This window comes from Schistocerca gregaria, chromosome 4, assembly GCF_023897955.1.
Source record: "Schistocerca gregaria isolate iqSchGreg1 chromosome 4, iqSchGreg1.2, whole genome shotgun sequence".
NCBI lineage: Eukaryota > Metazoa > Arthropoda > Insecta > Orthoptera > Acrididae > Schistocerca > Schistocerca gregaria.
Genome location: NC_064923.1, coordinates 25,670,546 through 25,690,809, shown reverse-complemented (window position 1 = coordinate 25,690,809; position 20,264 = coordinate 25,670,546). Strand labels below are relative to the sequence as shown.

Below are 20,264 nucleotides of genomic sequence, written 5' to 3'. Positions count from 1 at the left end.
TATATACGACTCATCTCAAAACGCTCACACCACTGAGGAGTTGTGTTTTCGTTCTACACAGACGCTGCCCCTTGCTCTTTCCCACCCATTTGATACATTCAACCTGCTACGAGACCTACCAAATATAGACTGGGAAACTAAACCACACACTTTGTGCATTCGGAAATGTAAGGCAGGGCGTCCCTCGCCGCATTTGCTACGATGTCCATTTGCTACTTCTGCAGAAGTGGCGGCGGCGGCGGCGACGACGACGACAACCGCGGAAGGCTCTGAGATATGTGAGAAATACATCTATAAAATATATTTCAGACTGTCCCATCCCACCTTATGCTGTACCGCTTTGGCAAATGCTTTATCTGCGCCATTCGCCTTAATCACATCTGAGAGTAATTCTTAATAAAACGCCTCTCGCTAATTGTTAGTCATCCCAGATACTGTTTGCTATAAGGCCACGACGCGCAACTGATATCCAAAATTCGTCTGCCTCCTGTGAGGATCGAACTCACGACCCCTGGTTTACTAGACCAGTGCTCTGCCACTGAGCTAAAGAGGCGCGGCCTAGCGGTACTTTTGCGTACTTCATACTTACGGTCGTCTGGATCATCAGACTTCAGCTGACAACACTTCATATTACCGTCTAATATTTGCAGCTATGGCGACCCATTACTGCTTGCCTACACATCTGACACGTAAAGGAAGTGCTCTCCAAATAACACCACTTGCATTTCAGAACATGTCTTTCACACATGTCTACAAAATCACCTTCACCTTCAAATACAGTTTCGTAGCGACTGACGGAGACGTAGGCAAAGTTTAAAGTTGCTATTTCCATTACATCACGTTAATCAGAAAAACGGTAAGTTACATCTGCAGAGGAACAAAATTCCGTTCCTCCCCACGTGGGGCTCGAACCCACGACCCTGGGATTAAGAGCCTTATGTTCTACCGACTTTTTTTCTTCTAATTAACCCTTGGATTAAGAGTGTGACGCTCTACCAACTTTTTTTTTGTTTTTTTTTATTAAAGTCCGACGCCTTATCCATTTGTTTTTTTTTTTTTTTTTGTTTTTTTTTTTAGTTTTTTTTTTTTTGTTCGTTGTAATTTGTATATTCGTTTGTTTTCTATCCATCTTCTTTGCTCGTTTCTGCTGTCTGTTTTGCGCTTTTGTTTCATTCAAAATACACCAAATTTAATATGTCGTAGAAATAACTGATCCTGGGAAGGACATATTCTTGATCTCATACGTTGCTTTATTCAGAATCACAATGAGACAAATGGAAGTCTTTGCAGTGAGTATAACCTTGACTATAGTACAGGAAAAACGAATTGTTATAACAGATATTCATGTTATCCACGTCCTACTTCATCTCAAGGACGATGTGAGGAAAATTTTGAAATGTTGACTGATACCGGTGCCCATATTGGTTGGTTGTGCGCCAGTGTTGGTGTGAGAGATATACTTGAAAATCTAAGACATTAGGCGCGCTGCCGGACAGAATATAGTGGATAAAATGTCCCATAAGCCATAGGTAGCTGTTATGTTTGGCTGCAGGGAAGAGTCGGTAGTCCGGGCGCAGAATGTCGTGGATCTGAATCGCATGAGGCGCAGTCCGGTTGAGCACAGCGAGTTTTTTGCGCGTCCAATTCCAGATGTGCACTTGATCCTTGCAGACAAACAGATGTGCAATAGTCTCAACCATGTGGCACAAGTCGCAGTAGGGACTGGGTGCAAGATTAATCCTGTGCCGCTTTTCTTTCGTCGGAATAGTGTCAGCGACCACGTCATACCATTTGGAGCGGACATCTGTCGGAAGCGTTGGATTATGGATGTTAGCCCAAACGAGGGACCAATTGCAAGCCGGATACTTCTTTTCCAAGGGGCCAGGCAGTGACGGCCGAAGTAAGTGGCGGTACAGTTTTACCGTCGGCTTCTTGAAAAGCTCGTCGTCGAGATAGCTACTTTCAAGGTAATACAGTGCTATATGCTGAAAGTGCGGGCCGACGTGGCCAATGTCCACAGGCGGAGATATATTGCGGGGGCGGGACAGTTGATAGAGCCGCTTCGTGACGGTGTCCTCGCTGGCGGTGAGTATCTGCCATGAGCGTTTCAGATACAGGGCTAGGGCATGAATGCCGGGGTTTTTCAAGCCAAGGCCTCCCATATCGCATGGCAGTGCTGTCGTGGTGAAGGAAACCTTAAAAATATTGAGCTTCCAGACGTACCAGGCGGCCGCCGCTAGGAGTGATCTTGCTACTGTGGGTGGCATAGGTAGGACGGCGGCAACAAATTGTAATTTAGAGAGGGCATCAGAGTTGACGAAAAAGGCTCGCTGCAGACGATCGAGGTGTCGCATGTTCTGGTCGCGCAGGAGTGCTTTTATCGCCTGAATTTTGGTTATCCAATTTTTGTGAGACATGTCCAGAGGCCGGGCCGTAACGTAGAGACCAAGGTGTTTTCTAGTCTGTACACAGGGCAGCCAAGCGTCGCCTGTGATAGGTCGTTCTTGACCAAGCGTTAAGGCGGCGGATTTATTGACGTTTAACATGGCACCACTATCTCTTTGGAATTCCTCAAGAATGCGTTTCGCTGCGGTGACATCGCGAACGTCGTTAAGAAGCACGCTGACATCGTCTGCGTAAGCTTGGACCACAGACTTGATACCATAAAACTGGAATCCAGGGAGGCTATGATGTAGATGGCGCAACAAGGGTTCCATGAGGATCGCATAGAGCGTCGTTGAAAGTGGACAGACTTGCTTGATATCCCGTGAGAGCTGGACGTACTCCGTCAATGTATTATTGATCAGGAAGCGTGTACGGGTACCACTGATACAGTTGTTGATGAGGTGGATAAAATTAAGACTGAAGCCCATTGATTCCATCACGCCGCTGAGATAGTGATAGTCAGCTCGATCGTAAGCCTTATCGAAGTCAAGAAATGCTATGGCCATAGGAGTGCGGGTGGCCCAGGTGAGGGAGACGAGATCCCGATATAGCGCCAAAATGGTGGACAGCGACCGACCACGGATCGCACTCATTTGGTATGGTCCCAGAAGATAGGGTAACAGCTGCCGTAATCGGGCATTGAGGGCGCGCGTCAGAAGCTTAAAGTCGGCATTGAGCAGAGTAATGGGCCGCAGATCTTTGGTGGTGGTCGGCGTCGGCGTCTTAGGTATTAAAACAGTTAACCCCTCTGTGAAGGCTGGGGGTAGAGCAATCCCACGTAGTACTTCATTGTACATCTCTGTGAGTTCGTCCCCTAATATAGGCCAGTATTTGACGTAAAACTCGACAGAGAGCCCGTCCGTGCCCGGAGATTTATTTCGTGGCGCAGCAAGCAGGGCATCCTTCAGTTCTTCTTTGGTAAAGGGAGCAAGCAGGTCCCGATTGAGGTCGTCGGTAATGCGGTACGGCGGGGGTCCAGAATGATACCATTCTCGCACTTTCTCATGTGGTACACCAGCACAGGTGTAAAGTGCAGCAAAGTGGTTGGTAACATGGTTTTTGATGTCTCGCTGTAGGGTATAACAAGCACCGTCTGCATCCTGCAACTTATGAATAAGTTTCCTACGCGCTGCACGTAACTGTTGGACGATATGATGGACTGACGTCTGCTGTTGCGGCAAGTTTGTGGAGTCACGTGCTCGAATCTGGTGACCGACGGCGGTGCAGGCCGTCAAGGATGTAATCTTGGTTTGGAGTCTGCGTACGTGCGTGATGTTATTAGGCACCTGATGATAATCCCGGTACAATTCTCGCAGGGCACAGAAATAGAATTCAGTGATTTCCTTCTCACCGCGAGCACGAATCCGGGCGTGGTGCTTGATGCAAGTAATGAGTTTCCCCTTTGCATGAAGCGTCCACCAATCAATCCACGTGGAATACGTGGGCCTGCTTGATGTTACGGAGTGCCAAACTGACCGGATCTCACGCTCTAAAGTGGCGTCTTGTAAGAGGCGACAGTTGAGTTGCCATCGTCCGAAGCCTCTATAAACTTTCTGCGGTGAGTGATTAAAGACGATGTGGTAAGCGATATGGTCACTGAAATTAACGGGCCAATATTCGCAAGTTCCCACGTCGGCTAAAAGACCGCGTTGCACATATATGCGATCTAACCTGCTGGAAGATGTCTGCGTAAAGTGAGTAAAGGCAACTTCATCTGGGTGTAAGGTCGCCCACGTGTCGACTGACTGCAATTCTGTAACCAGTGTTAGCAGTTCCTGGCTAAAGTTAAAGTTCGGCGTTTGATCGGTGCGGCGCAATACGCAGTTAAAGTCACCACCCATAATAATACGCAGACGCAAGTCGGTGATTAGATTCGCTATCTCTCCCGTGTAAAACTCCCTCCTCGCCGCTCGCGCGTTGGAACCGGAAGGGGCGTACACATTAAGAAGGAGTACATCATGGAACTGTGCGGCAATGCCTCGTCCGGTAGGTAACATGGACAAACAAGAACATTCAATGCCTTCCCGATACAGAATGATCGTACCTGCCTCCGTCCCTATATTGACAATGGCGTCATAACCGGGGACGTCGGCTAGGAGTGGAGTCAGTGCTTCCTGTACGAACAGAATATCTATATCAGCGGCCCGTAAATAATGTCGAAGGCTGTGGATTTTTGCTTGAGAGACAATGCGGTTAACATTTATGGTAGAAATCTTATAGGATTGTCGTGAACGGAGCGGTGTGGGATGAGTGGTCATCTGCAGATGAAAACAGGTACGATTTTTATCCCTTCAACAGTCGTCCGCTTCGGAGGTCGTATAAGTCTAGACGTCGCCGTCCGTGGATGCTGCATTGCGCCGAGACGTAAGCAGCGTATCACCAGTTGCCATCGGTTCTTCACGCTCGGGATTGCCAGTCATATCTTCAATATCATCCGCCCAATTATCGACAGACACAGCCGTCGTCGCGCCTGCTGCAGCAGTTCCGGAACCACATTGCGGGCCGTCACCCTGCACATCTGCAACTTGGGCCATCCGCGGTGGTGCACTAATATGTGCCCACCCCGTGTCAAGGTTGGATACATCATCGTCAATATTCATGGGTGAGGCCAACGACGGAAGACAATCTTCGGTCCCCGAAGTGTCATCGCAGATCATGCGGCCCGCGTGTTTGGCCTTTTCACGCAAGGGAGGTGCCGATTGAGCTGCCGCCGGACGAGCGATCCGACGTTTCTTGTGCTTTTTCGGGGAGGACCCACTGACAGAGGCTTCCGCATTCTTTAAAGGAAGAGGAAGAGTCTCTGTCTCTTGCTGGCTGTCAGTGGCGGTAGTGGCCGCCTCCACAACGTCAACCCTGGCTTCCTCACGTGAGGCGTCACGGGGCACCGCGGCAGGTAAGCCAGCGACCGGCAAAGCTTCCTGAGCGGTAGAGATTTCCATAGGTACATCTCCGTCATTCGTAACATCGGCCACACTAAGTCCGACTTCCGCAGCCGACGCAGTGGGTGTATTTGCACGGACCGCCGCTACATGAGTAGTCGGTAATATTGTCGGTTGCGGGGGAGGGCCCAGTTCACCCGCAGGCAGCTGCGTTACACGTCGTTGGATGCACTGTGCCCGGACGTGTCCCGTGGAATTACAGCCTGAACATGTACGAGGCTGTCCCTCATATATGATTATCGCCCTATATCCACAAATCGTTAGGTAGGACGGAATATGCCGTTGCAATTCGATCTTAATTTGCCGCACACCGTTCAAAACAGGGTACTTATGGAACGGGGCCCACTTTTCGGCAATGTTACTGATAATTTTGCCGTAGGACTTAATAGAAGCATTAATTTGTTCAGGCGAGATTTCAAAAGGCAACTCGAAAATCCTGACGGTACGAATACCAAGACCAGCGTGGACAACAGTCACCTCACCAACATTCCCGTCACTGTGTCGAAATTTATAGGTACCGCCACATGAATCGATGATTTTGTCGCACAATTCTGGGTCACGCAATTTGATATAAACTGTGCTACTGACAATAGACAAATGGATACCAATGATATCGGTGGGAGGCAATTTTACGTCTTCATCGAGAAATCGTTCGACTTCGTAATATTTCGGTCGAGAAAAACTTCCATCAAACATAAACTTCAAAGTATCTTTCCGCTCTGGGTGATCCATGTTAGGTTCTATTCGTTACAAACAAGATGTTTGCGCGCAGCAACGGCCCTCGACTCACCACGTGCCGCACCGCAGGCCGCAGCTGAGCACGTAAACAACGCTCCAGGCACGTCCGACCTGCACGACGGCCGCGCCTCGACTGACTGAGCTAGCCGCGCTGCCTCGGTGAGTATATGCCGGTTAGCACGTCACACAGTACTCGTTTGGGTTGATTGGTCCCATACAGAACCTCCCCATGTTGCCTAATGTTTTCCTAACGTCACACTCGTCACGTAGTTCACTTTTATTTCATAATCATTTCTGAGAGGTAACAGAATTGCATGACAACCTGCAGAGCTAGTTTCGTCAAAATTAACACACATACTTGATGTGACTCATAAGCCGAACGAGTTACTTTCCGACGTTATTTTAGATGTGCAAGTGCCAGTCAAAAACACGCGGCGACGGCAATATGCAAACCAATTCGCTAGTTAACACCGGTCTTGTTGTGCGTGTTTTAAGCTGAAGAGCATCTCCAAGCAGAAAATGGTCAACAGCAACATTCACACGGTTTCGTACTGCTCAAGTGCTACACTAAAACGGTATGTTTCTTTTTCAGATCTGGAAAAACACGACCGAGAGAGGAATCAAACACGCAATCTTCGGATACGAAGTCCGACGCCTTATCCATTAGGCCACACGGTCACTGACAAACAAGTGGAACTTATATACGACTCATCTCAAAACGCTCACACCACTGAGGAGTTGTGTTTTCGTTCTACACAGACGCTGCCCCTTGCTCTTTCCCACCCATTTGATACATTCAACCTGCTACGAGACCTACCAAACATAGACTGGGAAACTAAACCACACACTTTGTGCATTCGGAAATGTAAGGCAGGGCGTCCCTCGTCGCATTTGCTACGATGTCCATTTGCTACTTCTGCAGAAGTGGCGACGACGACGACGACGACGACGACAACCGCGGAAGGCTCTCAGATATGTGAGAAATACATCTATAAAAAATATTTCAGACTGTCCCATCCCACTTTATGCTGTACCGCTTTGGCAAATGCTTTATCTACGCCATTCGCCTTAATCACATCTGAGAGTAATTCTTAATAAAACGCCTCTCGCTAATTGTTAGTCATCCCAGATACTGTTTGCTATAAGGCCACGACGCGCAACTGATATCCAAAATTCGTCTGCCTCCTGTGAGGATCGAACTCACGACCCCTGGTTTACTAGACCAGTGCTCTGCCACTGAGCTAAAGAGGCGCGGCCTAGCGGTACTTTTGCGTACTTCATCCTTACGGTCGTCTGGATCATCAGACTTCAGCTGACAACACTTCATATTACCGTCTAATATTTGCAGCTATGGCGACCCATTACTGCTTGCCTACACATCTGACACGTAAAGGAAGTGCTCTCCAAATAACACCACTTGCATTTCAGAACATGTCTTTCACACATGTCTACAAAATCCCCTTCACCTTCAAATACAGTTTCGTAGTGACTGACGGAGACGTAGGCAAAGTTTAAAGTTGCTATTTCCATTACATCACGTTAATCAGAAAAACGGTAAGTTACATCTGCAGAGGAACAAAATTCCGTTCCTCCCCACGTGGGGCTCGAGCCCACGACCCTGGGATTAAGAGCCTTATGTTCTACCGACTGAGCTAGCCGCGCTGCCTCGGTGAGTATATGCCGGTTAGCACGTCACACAGTACTCGTTTGGGTTGATTGGTCCCATACAGAACCTCCCCATGTTGCCTAATGTTTTCCTAACGTCACACTCGTCACGTAGTTCACTTTTATTTCATAATCATTTCTGAGAGGTAACAGAATTGCATGACAACCTGCAGAGCTAGTTTCGTCAAAATTAACACACATACTTGATGTGACTCATAAGCCGAACGAGTTACTTTCCGACGTTATTTTAGATGTGCAAGTGCCAGTCAAAAACACGCGGCGACGGCAATATGCAAACCAATTCGCTAGTTAACACCGGTCTTGTTGTGCGTGTTTCAAGCTCAAGAGCATCTCCAAGCAGAAAATGGTCATCAGCAACGTTCACACGGTTTCGTACTGCTCAAGTGCTGCACTAAAACGGTATGTTTCTTTTTCATATCTGGAAAAACACGACCGAGAGAGGAATCAAACACGCAATCTTCGGATACGAAGTCCGACGCCTTATCCATTAGGCCACACGGTCACTGACAAACAAGTGGAACTTATATACGACTCATCTCAAAACGCTCACACCACTGAGGAGTTGTGTTTTCGTTCTACACAGACGCTGCCCCTTGCTCTTTCCCACCCATTTGATACATTCAACCTGCTACGAGACCTACCAAATATAGACTGGGAAACTAAACCACACACTTTGTGCACTCGGAAATGTAAGGCAGGGCGTCCCTCGCCGCATTTGCTACGATGTCCATTTGCTACTTCTGCAGAAGTGGCGGCGGCGACGACGATGACGACGACGACGACGACGACGACAACCGCGGAAGGCTCTGAGATATGTGAGAAATACATCTATAAAATATATTTCAGACTGTCCCATCCCACCTTATGCTGTACCGCTTTGGCAAATGCTTTATCTGCGCCATTCGCCTTAATCACATCTGAGAGTAATTCTTAATAAAACGCCTCTCGCTAATTGTTAGTCATCCCAGATACTGTTTGCTATAAGGCCACGACGCGCAACTGATATCCAAAATTCGTCTGCCTCCTGTGAGGATCGAACTCACGACCCCTGGTTTACTAGACCAGTGCTCTGCCACTGAGCTAAAGAGGCGCGGCCTAGCGGTACTTTTGCGTACTTCATCCTTACGGTCGTCTGGATCATCAGACTTCAGCTGACAACACTTCATATTACCGTCTAATATTTGCAGCTATGGCGACCCATTACTGCTTGCCTACACATCTGACACGTAAAGGAAGTGCTCTCCAAATAACACCACTTGCATTTCAGAACATGTCTTTCACACATGTCTACAAAATCACCTTCACCTTCAAATACAGTTTCGTAGCGACTGACGGAGACGTAGGCAAAGTTTAAAGTTGCTATTTCCATTACATCACGTTAATCAGAAAAACGGTAAGTTACATCTGCAGAGGAACAAAATTCCGTTCCTCCCCACGTGGGGCTCGAACCCACGACCCTGGGATTAAGAGCCTTATGTTCTACCGACTGAGCTAGCCGCGCTGCCTCGGTGAGTATATGCCGGTTAGCACGTCACACAGTACTCGTTTGGGTTGATTGGTCCCATACAGAACCTCCCCATGTTGCCTAATGTTTTCCTAACGTCACACTCGTCACGTAGTTCACTTTTATTTCATAATCATTTCTGAGAGGTAACAGAATTGCATGACAACCTGCAGAGCTAGTTTCGTCAAAATTAACACACATACTTGATGTGACTCATAAGCCGAACGAGTTACTTTCCGACGTTATTTTAGATGTGCAAGTGCCAGTCAAAAACACGCGGCGACGGCAATATGCAAACCAATTCGCTAGTTAACACCGGTCTTGTTGTGCGTGTTTTAAGCTGAAGAGCATCTCCAAGCAGAAAATGGTCAACAGCAACGTTCACACGGTTTCGTACTGCTTAAGTGCTGCACTAAAACGGTATGTTTCTTTTTCATATCTGGAAAAACACGACCGAGAGAGGAATCAAACACGCAATCTTCGCATACGAAGTCCGACGCCTTATCCATTAGGCCACATGGTCACTGACAAACAAGTGGAACTTATATACGACTCATCTCAAAACGCTCACACCACTGAGGAGTTGTGTTTTCGTTCTACACAGACGCTGCCCCTTGCTCTTTCCCACCCATTTGATACATTCAACCTGCTACGAGACCTACCAAATATAGACTGGGAAACTAAACCACACACTTTGTGCATTCGGAAATGTAAGGCAGGGCGTCCCTCGCCGCATTTGCTACGATGTCCATTTGCTACTTCTGCAGAAGTGGCGGCGGCGACGACGACGACGACGACGACGACGACGACGACGACGACAACCGCGGAAGGCTCTGAGATATGTGAGAAATACATCTATAAAATATACTTCAGACTGTCCCATCCCACCTTATGCTGTACCGCTTTGGCAAATGCTTTATCTGCGCCATTCGCCTTAATCACATCTGAGAGTAATTCTTAATAAAACGCCTCTCGCTAATTGTTAGTCATCCCAGATACTGTTTGCTATAAGGCCACGACGCGCAACTGATATCCAAAATTCGTCTGCCTCCTGTGAGGATCGAACTCACGACCCCTGGTTTACTAGACCAGTGCTCTGCCACTGAGCTAAAGAGGCGCGGCCCAGCGGTACTTTTGCGTACTTCATCCTTACGGTCGTCTGGATCATCAGACTTCAGCTGACAACACTTCATATTACCGTCTAATATTTGCAGCTATGGCGACCCATTACTGCTTGCCTACACATCTGACACGTAAAGGAAGTGCTCTCCAAATAACACCACTTGCATTTCAGAACATGTCTTTCACACATGTCTACAAAATCACCTTCACCTTCAAATACAGTTTCGTAGCGACTGACGGAGACGTAGGCAAAGTTTAAAGTTGCTATTTCCATTACATCACGTTAATCAGAAAAACGGTAAGTTACATCTGCAGAGGAACAAAATTCCGTTCCTCCCCACGTGGGGCTCCAACCCACGACCCTGGGATTAAGAGCCTTATGTTCTACCGACTGAGCTAGCCGCGCTGCCTCGGTGAGTATATGCCGGTTAGCACGTCACACAGTACTCGTTTGGGTTGATTGGTCCCATACAGAACCTCCCCATGTTGCCTAATGTTTTCCTAACGTCACACTCGTCACGTAGTTCACTTTTATTTCATAATCATTTCTGAGAGGTAACAGAATTGCATGACAACCTGCAGAGCTAGTTTCGTCAAAATTAACACACATACTTGATGTGACTCATAAGCCGAACGAGTTACTTTCCGACGTTATTTTAGATGTGCAAGTGCCAGTCAAAAACACGCGGCGACGGCAATATGCAAACCAATTCGCTAGTTAACACCGGTCTTGTTGTGCGTGTTTTAAGCTGAAGAGCATCTCCAAGCAGAAAATGGTCAACAGCAACGTTCACACGGTTTCGTACTGCTTAAGTGCTGCACTAAAACGGTATGTTTCTTTTTCATATCTGGAAAAACACGACCGAGAGAGGAATCAAACACGCAATCTTCGCATACGAAGTCCGACGCCTTATCCATTAGGCCACATGGTCACTGACAAACAAGTGGAACTTATATACGACTCATCTCAAAACGCTCACACCACTGAGGAGTTGTGTTTTCGTTCTACACAGACGCTGCCCCTTGCTCTTTCCCACCCATTTGATACATTCAACCTGCTACGAGACCTACCAAATATAGACTGGGAAACTAAACCACACACTTTGTGCATTCGGAAATGTAAGGCAGGGCGTCCCTCGCCGCATTTGCTACGATGTCCATTTGCTACTTCTGCAGAAGTGGCGGCGGCGACGACGACGACGACGACGACAACCGCGGAAGGCTCTGAGATATGTGAGAAATACATCTATAAAATATACTTCAGACTGTCCCATCCCACCTTATGCTGTACCGCTTTGGCAAATGCTTTATCTGCGCCATTCGCCTTAATCACATCTGAGAGTAATTCTTAATAAAACGCCTCTCGCTAATTGTTAGTCATCCCAGATACTGTTTGCTATAAGGCCACGACGCGCAACTGATATCCAAAATTCGTCTGCCTCCTGTGAGGATCGAACTCACGACCCCTGGTTTACTAGACCAGTGCTCTGCCACTGAGCTAAAGAGGCGCGGCCTAGCGGTACTTTTGCGTACTTCATCCTTACGGTCGTCTGGATCATCAGACTTCAGCTGACAACACTTCATATTACCGTCTAATATTTGCAGCTATGGCGACCCATTACTGCTTGCCTACACATCTGACACGTAAAGGAAGTGCTCTCCAAATAACACCACTTGCATTTCAGAACATGTCTTTCACACATGTCTACAAAATCACCTTCACCTTCAAATACAGTTTCGTAGCGACTGACGGAGACGTAGGCAAAGTTTAAAGTTGCTATTTCCATTACATCACGTTAATCAGAAAAACGGTAAGTTACATCTGCAGAGGAACAAAATTCCGTTCCTCCCCACGTGGGGCTCCAACCCACGACCCTGGGATTAAGAGCCTTATGTTCTACCGACTGAGCTAGCCGCGCTGCCTCGGTGAGTATATGCCGGTTAGCACGTCACACAGTACTCGTTTGGGTTGATTGGTCCCATACAGAACCTCCCCATGTTGCCTAATGTTTTCCTAACGTCACACTCGTCACGTAGTTCACTTTTATTTCATAATCATTTCTGAGAGGTAACAGAATTGCATGACAACCTGCAGAGCTAGTTTCGTCAAAATTAACACACATACTTGATGTGACTCATAAGCCGAACGAGTTACTTTCCGACGTTATTTTAGATGTGCAAGTGCCAGTCAAAAACACGCGGCGACGGCAATATGCAAACCAATTCGCTAGTTAACACCGGTCTTGTTGTGCGTGTTTCAAGCTCAAGAGCATCTCCAAGCAGAAAATGGTCAACAGCAACGTTCACACGGTTTCGTACTGCTCAAGTGCTGCACTAAAACGGTATGTTTCTTTTTCATATCTGGAAAAACACGACCGAGAGAGGAATCAAACACGCAATCTTCGGATACGAAGTCCGACGCCTTATCCATTAGGCCACACGGTCACTGACAAACAAGTGGAACTTATATACGACTCATCTCAAAACGCTCACACCACTGAGGAGTTGTGTTTTCGTTCTACACAGACGCTGCCCCTTGCTCTTTCCCACCCATTTGATACATTCAACCTGCTACGAGACCTACCAAATATAGACTGGGAAACTAAACCACACACTTTGTGCATTCGGAAATGTAAGGCAGGGCGTCCCTCGCCGCATTTGCTACGATGTCCATTTGCTACTTCTGCAGAAGTGGCGGCGGCGACGACGATGACGACGACGACGACGACGACGACGACAACCGCGGAAGGCTCTGAGATATGTGAGAAATACATCTATAAAATATATTTCAGACTGTCCCATCCCACCTTATGCTGTACCGCTTTGGCAAATGCTTTATCTGCGCCATTCGCCTTAATCACATCTGAGAGTAATTCTTAATAAAACGCCTCTCGCTAATTGTTAGTCATCCCAGATACTGTTTGCTATAAGGCCACGACGCGCAACTGATATCCAAAATTCGTCTGCCTCCTGTGAGGATCGAACTCACGACCCCTGGTTTACTAGACCAGTGCTCTGCCACTGAGCTAAAGAGGCGCGGCCTAGCGGTACTTTTGCGTACTTCATCCTTACGGTCGTCTGGATCATCAGACTTCAGCTGACAACACTTCATATTACCGTCTAATATTTGCAGCTATGGCGACCCATTACTGCTTGCCTACACATCTGACACGTAAAGGAAGTGCTCTCCAAATAACACCACTTGCATTTCAGAACATGTCTTTCACACATGTCTACAAAATCGCCTTCACCTTCAAATACAGTTTCGTAGCGACTGACGGAGACGTAGGCAAAGTTTAAAGTTGCTATTTCCATTACATCACGTTAATCAGAAAAACGGTAAGTTACATCTGCAGAGGAACAAAATTCCGTTCCTCCCCACGTGGGGCTCCAACCCACGACCCTGGGATTAAGAGCCTTATGTTCTACCGACTGAGCTAGCCGCGCTGCCTCGGTGAGTATATGCCGGTTAGCACGTCACACAGTACTCGTTTGGGTTGATTGGTCCCATACAGAACCTCCCCATGTTGCCTAATGTTTTCCTAACGTCACACTCGTCACGTAGTTCACTTTTATTTCATAATCATTTCTGAGAGGTAACAGAATTGCATGACAACCTGCAGAGCTAGTTTCGTCAAAATTAACACACATACTTGATGTGACTCATAAGCCGAACGAGTTACTTTCCGACGTTATTTTAGATGTGCAAGTGCCAGTCAAAAACACGTGGCGACGGCAATATGCAAACCAATTCGCTAGTTAACACCGGTCTTGTTGTGCGTGTTTCAAGCTCAAGAGCATCTCCAAGCAGAAAATGGTCAACAGCAACGTTCACACGGTTTCGTACTGCTCAAGTGCTGCACTAAAACGGTATGTTTCTTTTTCATATCTGGAAAAACACGACCGAGAGAGGAAACAAACACGCAATCTTCGGATTCGAAGTCCGACGCCTTATCCATTAGGCCACACGGTCACTGACAAACAAGTGGAACTTATATACGACTCATCTCAAAACGCTCACACCACTGAGGAGTTGTGTTTTCGTTCTACACAGACGCTGCCCCTTGCTCTTTCCCACCCATTTGATACATTCAACCTGCTACGAGACCTACCAAATATAGACTGGGAAACTAAACCACACACTTTGTGCACTCGGAAATGTAAGGCAGGGCGTCCCTCGCCGCATTTGCTACGATGTCCATTTGCTACTTCTGCAGAAGTGGCGGCGGCGACGACGATGACGACGACGACGACGACGACGACGACGACGACGACGACGACAACCGCGGAAGGCTCTGAGATATGTGAGAAATACATCTATAAAATATATTTCAGACTGTCCCATCCCACCTTATGCTGTACCGCTTTGGCAAATGCTTTATCTGCGCCATTCGCCTTAATCACATCTGAGAGTAATTCTTAATAAAACGCCTCTCGCTAATTGTTAGTCATCCCAGATACTGTTTGCTATAAGGCCACGACGCGCAACTGATATCCAAAATTCGTCTGCCTCCTGTGAGGATCGAACTCACGACCCCTGGTTTACTAGACCAGTGCTCTGCCACTGAGCTAAAGAGGCGCGGCCTAGCGGTACTTTTGCGTACTTCATCCTTACGGTCGTCTGGATCATCAGACTTCAGCTGACAACACTTCATATTACCGTCTAATATTTGCAGCTATGGCGACCCATTACTGCTTGCCTACACATCTGACACGTAAAGGAAGTGCTCTCCAAATAACACCACTTGCATTTCAGAACATGTCTTTCACACATGTCTACAAAATCACCTTCACCTTCAAATACAGTTTCGTAGCGACTGACGGAGACGTAGGCAAAGTTTAAAGTTGCTATTTCCATTACATCACGTTAATCAGAAAAACGGTAAGTTACATCTGCAGAGGAACAAAATTCCGTTCCTCCCCACGTGGGGCTCCAACCCACGACCCTGGGATTAAAAGCCTTATGTTCTACCGACTGAGCTAGCCGCGCTGCCTCGGTGAGTATATGCCGGTTAGCACGTCACACAGTACTCGTTTGGGTTGATTGGTCCCATACAGAACCTCCCCATGTTGCCTAATGTTTTCCTAACGTCACACTCGTCACGTAGTTCACTTTTATTTCATAATCATTTCTGAGAGGTAACAGAATTGCATGACAACCTGCAGAGCTAGTTTCGTCAAAATTAACACACATACTTGATGTGACTCATAAGCCGAACGAGTTACTTTCCGACGTTATTTTAGATGTGCAAGTGCCAGTCAAAAACACGCGGCGACGGCAATATGCAAACCAATTCGCTAGTTAACACCGGTCTTGTTGTGCGTGTTTTAAGCTGAAGAGCATCTCCAAGCAGAAAATGGTCAACAGCAACGTTCACACGGTTTCGTACTGCTCAAGTGCTGCACTAAAACGGTATGTTTCTTTTTCATATCTGGAAAAACACGACCGAGAGAGGAATCAAACACGCAATCTTCGGATACGAAGTCCGACGCCTTATCCATTAGGCCACACGGTCACTGACAAACAAGTGGAACTTATATACGACTCATCTCAAAACGCTCACACCACTGAGGAGTTGTGTTTTCGTTCTACACAGACGCTGCCCCTTGCTCTTTCCCACCCATTTGATACATTCAACCTGCTACGAGACCTACCAAATATAGACTGGGAAACTAAACCACACACTTTGTGCATTCGGAAATGTAAGGCAAGGCGTCCCTCGCCGCATTTGCTACGATGTCCATTTGCTACTTCTGCAGAAGTGGTGGCGGCGACGACGACGACGACGACGACGACGACGACGACGACAACCGCGGAAGGCTCTGAGATATGTGAGAAATACATCTATAAAATATATTTCAGACTGTCCCATCCCACCTTATGCTGTACCGCTTTGGCAAATGCTTTATCTGCGCCATTCGCCTTAATCACATCTGAGAGTAATTCTTAATAAAACGCCTCTCGCTAATTGTTAGTCATCCCAGATACTGTTTGCTATAAGGCCACGACGCGCAACTGATATCCAAAATTCGTCTGCCTCCTGTGAGGATCGAACTCACGACCCCTGGTTTACTAGACCAGTGCTCTGCCACTGAGCTAAAGAGGCGCGGCCTAGCGGTACTTTTGCGTACTTCATCCTTACGGTCGTCTGGATCATCAGACTTCAGCTGACAACACTTCATATTACCGTCTAATATTTGCAGCTATGGCGACCCATTACTGCTTGCCTACACATCTGACACGTAAAGGAAGTGCTCTCCAAATAACACCACTTGCATTTCAGAACATGTCTTTCACACATGTCTACAAAATCACCTTCACCTTCAAATACAGTTTCGTAGCGACTGACGGAGACGTAGGCAAAGTTTAAAGTTGCTATTTCCATTACATCACGTTAATCAGAAAAACGGTAAGTTACATCTGCAGAGGAACAAAATTCCGTTCCTCCCCACGTGGGGCTCCAACCCACGACCCTGGGATTAAGAGCCTTATGTTCTACCGACTGAGCTAGCCGCGCTGCCTCGGTGAGTATATGCCGGTTAGCACGTCACACAGTACTCGTTTGGGTTGATTGGTCCCATACAGAACCTCCCCATGTTGCCTAATGTTTTCCTAACGTCACACTCGTCACGTAGTTCACTTTTATTTCATAATCATTTCTGAGAGGTAACAGAATTGCATGACAACCTGCAGAGCTAGTTTCGTCAAAATTAACACACATACTTGATGTGACTCATAAGCCGAACGAGTTACTTTCCGACGTTATTTTAGATGTGCAAGTGCCAGTCAAAAACACGCGGCGACGGCAATATGCAAACCAATTCGCTAGTTAACACCGGTCTTGTTGTGCGTGTTTCAAGCTCAAGAGCATCTCCAAGCAGAAAATGGTCAACAGCAACGTTCACACGGTTTCGTACTGCTCAAGTGCTGCACTAAAACGGTATGTTTCTTTTTCATATCTGGAAAAACACGACCGAGAGAGGAATCAAACACGCAATCTTCGGATACGAAGTCCGACGCCTTATCCATTAGGCCACACGGTCACTGACAAACAAGTGGAACTTATATACGACTCATCTCAAAACGCTCACACCACTGAGGAGTTGTGTTTTCGTTCTACACAGACGCTGCCCCTTGCTCTTTCCCACCCATTTGATACATTCAACCTGCTACGAGACCTACCAAATATAGACTGGGAAACTAAACCACACACTTTGTGCATTCGGAAATGTAAGGCAAGGCGTCCCTCGCCGCATTTGCTACGATGTCCATTTGCTACTTCTGCAGAAGTGGCGGCGGCGGCGACGACGACGACGACGACGACGACGACGACGACAACCGCGGAAGGCTCTGAGATATGTGAGAAATACATCTATAAAATATATTTCAGACTGTCCCATCCCACCTTATGCTGTACCGCTTTGGCAAATGCTTTATCTGCGCCATTCGCCTTAATCACATCTGAGAGTAATTCTTAATAAAACGCCTCTCGCTAATTGTTAGTCATCCCAGATACTGTTTGCTATAAGGCCACGACGCGCAACTGATATCCAAAATTCGTCTGCCTCCTGTGAGGATCGAACTCACGACCCCTGGTTTACTAGACCAGTGCTCTGCCACTGAGCTAAAGAGGCGCGGCCTAGCGGTACTTTTGCGTACTTCATCCTTACGGTCGTCTGGATCATCAGACTTCAGCTGACAACACTTCATATTACCGTCTAATATTTGCAGCTATGGCGACCCATTACTGCTTGCCTACACATCTGACACGTAAAGGAAGTGCTCTCCAAATAACACCACTTGCATTTCAGAACATGTCTTTCACACATGTCTACAAAATCACCTTCACCTTCAAATACAGTTTCGTAGCGACTGACGGAGACGTAGGCAAAGTTTAAAGTTGCTATTTCCATTACATCACGTTAATCAGAAAAACGGTAAGTTACATCTGCAGAGGAACAAAATTCCGTTCCTCCCCACGTGGGGCTCCAACCCACGACCCTGGGATTAAGAGCCTTATGTTCTACCGACTGAGCTAGCCGCGCTGCCTCGGTGAGTATATGCCGGTTAGCACGTCACACAGTACTCGTTTGGGTTGATTGGTCCCATACAGAACCTCCCCATGTTGCCTAATGTTTTCCTAACGTCACACTCGTCACGTAGTTCACTTTTATTTCATAATCATTTCTGAGAGGTAACAGAATTGCATGACAACCTGCAGAGCTAGTTTCGTCAAAATTAACACACATACTTGATGTGACTCATAAGCCGAACGAGTTACTTTCCGACGTTATTTTAGATGTGCAAGTGCCAGTCAAAAACACGCGGCGACGGCAATATGCAAACCAATTCGCTAGTTAACACCGGTCTTGTTGTGCGTGTTTCAAGCTCAAGAGCATCTCCAAGCAGAAAATGGTCAACAGCAACGTTCACACGGTTTCGTACTGCTCAAGTGCTGCACTAAAACGGTATGTTTCTTTTTCATATCTGGAAAAACACGACCGAGAGAGGAATCAAACACGCAATCTTCGGATACGAAGTCCGACGCCTTATCCATTAGGCCACACGGTCACTGACAAACAAGTGGAACTTATATACGACTCATCTCAAAACGCTCACACCACTGAGGAGTTGTGTTTTCGTTCTACACAGACGCTGCCCCTTGCTCTTTCCCACCCATTTGATACATTCAACCTGCTACGAGACCTACCAAATATAGACTGGGAAACTAAACCACACACTTTGTGCATTCGGAAATGTAAGGCAGGGCGTCCCTCGCCGCATTTGCTACGATGTCCATTTGCTACTTCTGCAGAAGTGGCGGCGGCGACGACGATGACGACGACGACGACGACGACAACCGCGGAAGGCTCTGAGATATGTGAGAAATACATCTATAAAATATATTTCAGACTGTCCCATCCCACCTTATGCTGTACCGCTTTGGCAAATGCTTTATCTGCGCCATTCGCCTTAATCACATCTGAGAGTAATTCTTAATAAAACGCCTCTCGCTAATTGTTAGTCATCCCAGATACTGTTTGCTATAAGGCCACGACGCGCAACTGATATCCAAAATTCGTCTGCCTCCTGTGAGGATCGAACTCACGACCCCTGGTTTACTAGACCAGTGCTCTGCCACTGAGCTAAAGAGGCGCGGCCTAGCGGTACTTTTGCGTACTTCATCCTTACGGTCGTCTGGATCATCAGACTTCAGCTGACAACACTTCATATTACCGTCTAATATTTGCAGCTATGGCGACCCATTACTGCTTGCCTACACATCTGACACGTAAAGGAAGTGCTCTCCAAATAACACCACTTGCATTTCAGAACATGTCTTTCACACATGTCTACAAAATCACCTTCACCTTCAAATACAGTTTCGTAGCGAATGACGGAGACGTAGGCAAAGTTTAAAGTTGCTATTTCCATTACATCACGTTAATCAGAAAAACGGTAAGTTACATCTGCAGAGGAACAAAATTCCGTTCCTCCCCACGTGGGGCTCCAACCCACGACCCTGGGATTAAGAGCCTTATGTTCTACCGACTGAGCTAGCCGCACTGCCTCGGTGAGTATATGCCGGTTAGCACGTCACACAGTACTCGTTTGGGTTGATTGGTCCCATACAGAACCTCCCCATGTTGCCTAATGTTTTCCTAACGTCACACTCGTCACGTAGTTCACTTTTATTTCATAATCATTTCTGAGAGGTAACAGAATTGCATGACAACCTGCAGAGCTAGTTTCGTCAAAATTAACATACATACTTGATGTGACTCATAAGCCGAACGAGTTACTTTCCGACGTTATTTTAGATGTGCAA

At 47.0% G+C, this 20,264-nt stretch overlaps 10 non-coding genes across 10 annotated transcripts; all 10 read right to left on the bottom strand.

Annotated features, from left to right (window-relative positions):
- Positions 1–481: 481 nt before the first annotated feature.
- Positions 482–553, bottom strand: Trnat-agu (transfer RNA threonine (anticodon AGU)). Its single transcript has one exon. It is a non-coding gene; the product is annotated as a tRNA-Thr (tRNA).
- Positions 554–7,301: 6,748 nt separating this feature from the next.
- Trnat-agu (transfer RNA threonine (anticodon AGU)) lies at positions 7,302–7,373 on the bottom strand. Its single transcript has one exon. It is a non-coding gene; the product is annotated as a tRNA-Thr (tRNA).
- Positions 7,374–8,826: 1,453 nt separating this feature from the next.
- On the bottom strand, positions 8,827–8,898 carry Trnat-agu (transfer RNA threonine (anticodon AGU)). Its single transcript has one exon. It is a non-coding gene; the product is annotated as a tRNA-Thr (tRNA).
- A 1,459-nt stretch (positions 8,899–10,357) lies between these two features.
- Trnat-agu (transfer RNA threonine (anticodon AGU)) lies at positions 10,358–10,429 on the bottom strand. The gene has a single exon. It is a non-coding gene; the product is annotated as a tRNA-Thr (tRNA).
- Positions 10,430–11,870: 1,441 nt separating this feature from the next.
- Positions 11,871–11,942, bottom strand: Trnat-agu (transfer RNA threonine (anticodon AGU)). The gene has a single exon. It is a non-coding gene; the product is annotated as a tRNA-Thr (tRNA).
- Positions 11,943–13,398: 1,456 nt separating this feature from the next.
- On the bottom strand, positions 13,399–13,470 carry Trnat-agu (transfer RNA threonine (anticodon AGU)). The gene has a single exon. It is a non-coding gene; the product is annotated as a tRNA-Thr (tRNA).
- Positions 13,471–14,941: 1,471 nt separating this feature from the next.
- On the bottom strand, positions 14,942–15,013 carry Trnat-agu (transfer RNA threonine (anticodon AGU)). Its single transcript has one exon. It is a non-coding gene; the product is annotated as a tRNA-Thr (tRNA).
- A 1,456-nt stretch (positions 15,014–16,469) lies between these two features.
- Trnat-agu (transfer RNA threonine (anticodon AGU)) lies at positions 16,470–16,541 on the bottom strand. The gene has a single exon. It is a non-coding gene; the product is annotated as a tRNA-Thr (tRNA).
- A 1,456-nt stretch (positions 16,542–17,997) lies between these two features.
- Trnat-agu (transfer RNA threonine (anticodon AGU)) lies at positions 17,998–18,069 on the bottom strand. Its single transcript has one exon. It is a non-coding gene; the product is annotated as a tRNA-Thr (tRNA).
- A 1,450-nt stretch (positions 18,070–19,519) lies between these two features.
- On the bottom strand, positions 19,520–19,591 carry Trnat-agu (transfer RNA threonine (anticodon AGU)). Its single transcript has one exon. It is a non-coding gene; the product is annotated as a tRNA-Thr (tRNA).
- Between the last annotated feature and the right edge of the window lie 673 nt (positions 19,592–20,264).